Here is a 4,999-nt window from a genome sequence, read left to right on the forward strand (position 1 = left end):
AGGACGGCCGAAGCGGCGTGGACCAGGGGAGAACTGAACTTTATACTTCACACCACAGTAAGTCTACGTGTCCTCTTCCACATAGGGCAAGCTAGAACTAACTATCTTACCCAGGACTGCCGAAGCAGCGTGGACCAGGGGAGGAACACACTTTTCATAGAAACGTAAGGCATCCATGACTGCCATAGTGCGTAAGCCGCCGCTGTGCGCGTAAACCCGTTCCCCGTAGGGAGGAGTCAAGCCGCCGCTTAGAGACGAAGTATGAAGTGTCCTCTTCCACATAGGGCAAGCTAGAATGAACTATCTTACCCAGGACCGCCGAAGCAGCGTGGACCAGGGGAGAACTGAACTTTATACTTCACACCACAGTATTGAGTAATGTGCCCTCTTCCACATAGGGCAAGCTGGAATGTTCCATTTTACCCAGGACGGCCGAAGCGGCGTGGACCAGTGGAGGACTACACAATCATGAGGTTTGATATCGACTTGTGTGTTTCAATAGGATACCGATGGTATGGTTTGAACCGATTTGATTTAGCCATTCTGAAGTCATCACTTGGTTGAAGCGCTGAACTAGGGAGGCATCGTTTACATATATATTGGTTTTCGCATGCTCTACTAGGTTAATGTCATGAGGTTGGCTATCGAGCATGCCCAAGTGATGACTTGATTGTGTGCTTGCTTGAATTCTTCACATTTCATACCATCGGTTAGTTGTCGAATCATTCCTCGATCATAACCTTCGTTCTTGGTTCATGTATGCTCTCTTCCACATAGGGCAAGCTAGAATTAACTATCTTACCCAGGACCGCCGAAGCAGCGTGGACCAGGGGAGAACTATACTTTGTCTTGTATGCCCTCTTCCACATAGGGCAAGCTAGAACTAACTATCTTACCCAGGACCGCCGAAGCAGCGTGGACCAGTGGAGGACTATACTTTGTTCATAACACCACAGTATTGAGTAATGTGCCCTCTTCCACATAGGGCAAGCTAGAATGAACTATCTTACCCAGGACCGCCGGAGCAGTGTGGACCAGTGGAGGACTACACAATCATGAGGTTTGATATCGACTTGTGTGTTTCAATAGGGTACCGATGGTATGTTTTGAACCGATTTGATTTAGCCATTCTGAAGTCATCACTTGGTTGAAGCGCTGAACTAGGGAGGGGCATCGTTTACATATATATTGGTTTTCGCATGCTCTACTAGGTTAATGTCATAGGGTTGGCTATCGAGCATGCCCAAGTGATGACTTGATTGTGTGCTTGCTTGAATTCTTCACATTTCATACCATCGGTTAGTTGTCGAATCATTCCTCGATCATAACCTTCGTTCTTGGTTCATGTATGCTCTCTTCCACATAGGGCAAGCTAGAATTAACTATCTTACCCAGGACCGCCGAAGCAGCGTGGACCAGGGGAGAACTATACTTTGTCTTGTATGCCCTCTTCCACATAGGGCAAGCTAGAACTAACTATCTTACCCAGGACCGCCGAAGCAGCGTGGACCAGTGGAGGACTATACTTTGTTCATTACACCACAGTATTAAGTATGGTGTCCTCTTCCACATAGGGCAAGCTAGAACTAACTATCTTACCCAGGACCGCCGAAGCAGTGTGGACCAGGGGAGGACTATACTTTATACTTCACACACTAGCCATACTGAAGTCATCACTTGGTTGAAGCGCTGAACTACGGCGGGGTAATCGTTTACAGGTTATAATCATATAGCTGCATGCTCATTAGTAGATAATGGAATATTGTATGGCAATATGAGCATGCCCAAGTGATGACTTTGTTTCAAGCTCAACAGGTAGGGTATTGAGTCCTCTTCCACATAGGGCAAGCTAGAATGAACTATCTTACCCAGGACCGCCGGAGCAGCGTGGACCAGTGGAGGACTCTATACTTTATACTTCACACCACAGTATTGAGTACGACTTGCATAAAGCCCCTAATGAGAACCACGAGGGCTCTCTCAATGTAGAACCACGAGGGCTCTAGAACCGATTCTCTCGGTACGGCTTGGTCCGTGTTCCTTTATGCTTGTACTCTAAGTATTAAGTATTGTGTCCTCTTCCACATAGGGCAAGCTAGAACTAACTATCTTACCCAGGACCGCCGAAGCAGTGTGGACCAGGGGAGGACTATACTTTATACTTCACACACTAGCCATACTGAAGTCATCACTTGGTGGGGGTGAACTACGGCGGTATCTATCGTTTTGGTTCGGTCTATATAGGGTCGCTTGCATGCTCATTCGAATATAATGTAATTGTGTATGGCAATATGAGCATGCCCAAGTGATGACTTTGTTTCAAGCTCAACAGGTAGGGTATTGAGTCCTCTTCCACATAGGGCAAGCTAGAATGAACTATCTTACCCAGGACCGCCGGAGCAGCGTGGACCAGTGGAGGACTCTATACTTTATACTTCACACCACAGTATTGAGTACTTCTTGCATAAAGCCCCTAATGAGAACCACGAGGGCTCTCTCAATGTAGAACCACAAGGGCTCTAGTACCGATTCTCTCGGTACGGCTTGGTCCGTGTTCCTTTATGCTTGTACTCTTAGAAAGTCTCAACCCGGAGGTCTTGACTTTGATTGTCATAGTTGGACTACGACGGGGCATCCGACCATTGCTGATCGAACACCCCTGATTCACCATCTTTCGGGTAGGCGGTACGCGTACCTCCGGACGCGGAAGTCTCAACCCGGAGGTCTTGACTTTGATTGTCATAGTTGGACTACGACGGGGTATCCGACTCATCGAATACCCCAGAAGCACACCATCTTTCGGGTAGGCGGTACGCGTACCTCCGGACGCGGAAGTCTCAACCCGGAGGTCTTGACTTTGATTGTCATAGTTGGACTACGACGGGGTATCCGACTCATCGAATACCCCAGAAGCACACCATCTTTCGGGTAGGCGGTACGCGTACCTCCGGACGCGGAAAGTCTCAACCCGGAGGTCTTGACTTTGGTTGTCATAGTTGGACTATGACGGGGCATCCGACCATTGCTGATCGAACACCCCTGTTACACCATCTTTCGGATAGGCGGTGCGCGACACCACCGACGCGGAAAGTCTCAACCCGGAGGTCTTGACTTTGTATTGTTGGATAGTCCTCTTCCACTATAGGGCAAGCTGGAAATATTCCATTTTACCCAGGACTGCCGAGGCAGCGTGGACCAGGGGAGAACTTCACGGAATCTTCAGGCATCCATGATTGCCATAGTGCGTAAGCCGCCGCTGTGCGCGTCAACTCGTTCCCCGTGAGGAGGAGTCTAGCCGCCGCTAAAAGACGAAGCATTAAGTGTCCTCATTCCACTATAGGGCAAGTTAGAATTAACTATCTTACCCAGGACCGCCGAAGCAGCGTGGACCAGGCGAGGACTATACTTTATACTTCACACCACAGTATTGAGTACGACTTGCATAAAGCCCCTAATGAGAACCACGAGGGCTCTCTCAATGTAGAACCACGAGGGCTCTAGTACCGATTCTCTCGGTACGGCTTGGTCCGTGTTCCTTTATGCTTGTACTCGCGGAAAGTCTCAACCCGGAGGTCTTGACTTTGATTGTCATAGTTGGACTACGACGGGGCATCCGACCATTGCTGACCGAACACCCCTGATTCATCATCTTTCGGATAGGAGGTGCGCCCACCTCCGACGCGGAAGTCTCAACCCGGAGGTTCGGACTTAGAGTTTTTCCCATTCAAAAGTTTTTCTCTTAGCCATACTGAAGTCATCACTTGGTGAACGATTGAACTAGGGCGGGTTAATCGTTTATAGGTATCATGTGGTTTGCATGCTCTCTTAGGTTAAGGTCATGTGGTTGGCTATCGAGCATGCCCAAGTGATGCCTTTGTTTCACGCTTGCTTGATTTCTTCATGATTCCCTGTTATATAGTGTAATCATTCGAGAACAGGGAATCTTTGGTTTTGCTCAACAGGTATTGGATGTCAACTTGGTATCTAGATCGCATTAAGTCTCAACCCTTAGGTTCGGACTTGTATAGTGACATCTTGTTACGGTCTTGAGTCTCAACCCGCAGGTTCGGACTACTTAGTGTTTGATCGAATATAATATGGCAACTTGTGCCTAAGTCTCAACCCGCAGGTTCGGACTTCTGTTTATTTGGCCATTGTATGTATAAGGCAACTTGTGCCGAAGTCTCAACCCGCAGGTTCGGACTTCTAACGTGTTTCGTCAACTATCATATGGCAACTTGTGCCTAAGTCTCAACCCGCAGGTTCGGACTTGTGTATTTGTTCGAAGTTATATATAAGGCAACTTGTGCCTAAGTCTCAACCCGCAGGTTCGGACTTCTATATTGTTTCGTCAATTATCATATGGCAACTTGTGCCGAAGTCTCAACCCGCAGGTTCGGACTTCTATAGTGTTTCGTCAATTATCATATGGCAACTTGTGCCGAAGTCTCAACCCGCAGGTTCGGACTTCTATAGTGTTTCGTCAATTATCATATGGCAACTTGTGCCGAAGTCTCAACCCGCAGGTTCGGACTTCTATAGTGTTTCGTCAATTATCATATGGCAACTTGTGCCGAAGTCTCAACCCGCAGGTTCGGACTTCTGGAAGGATCACTTGGCCACTAATGATCCTTCCGCAGGTTCACCTACGGAAACCTTGTTACGACTTTTACTTCCTCTAAATCATCAAGTTCGGTCAACTTCGATAAAGCAGACGCGGTTCACGAGGATCCAGCGAACGATCATCTCCAAAGACCTCACTAAATAATCCATCGGTAGTAGCGACGGGCGGTGTGTACAAAGGGCAGGGACGTATTCAACGCTGGCTGATGACCAGCACTTACTAGAAGTTCCGAGTTCATATGGACCATTGCAATCCATAATCCCTACTAAGTGAGTATTTGAGTGATTTCCCGTTCCTCTCGGAATAGGAGACACGCTGCTACCCACATTGTAGCACGCGTGTAGCCCAGAACATCTAAGGGCATCACGGACCTGT

The sequence above is a fragment of the Anopheles ziemanni genome (assembly GCF_943734765.1).
Source record: "Anopheles ziemanni chromosome X unlocalized genomic scaffold, idAnoZiCoDA_A2_x.2 X_unloc_98, whole genome shotgun sequence".
Lineage (NCBI taxonomy): Eukaryota > Metazoa > Arthropoda > Insecta > Diptera > Culicidae > Anopheles > Anopheles ziemanni.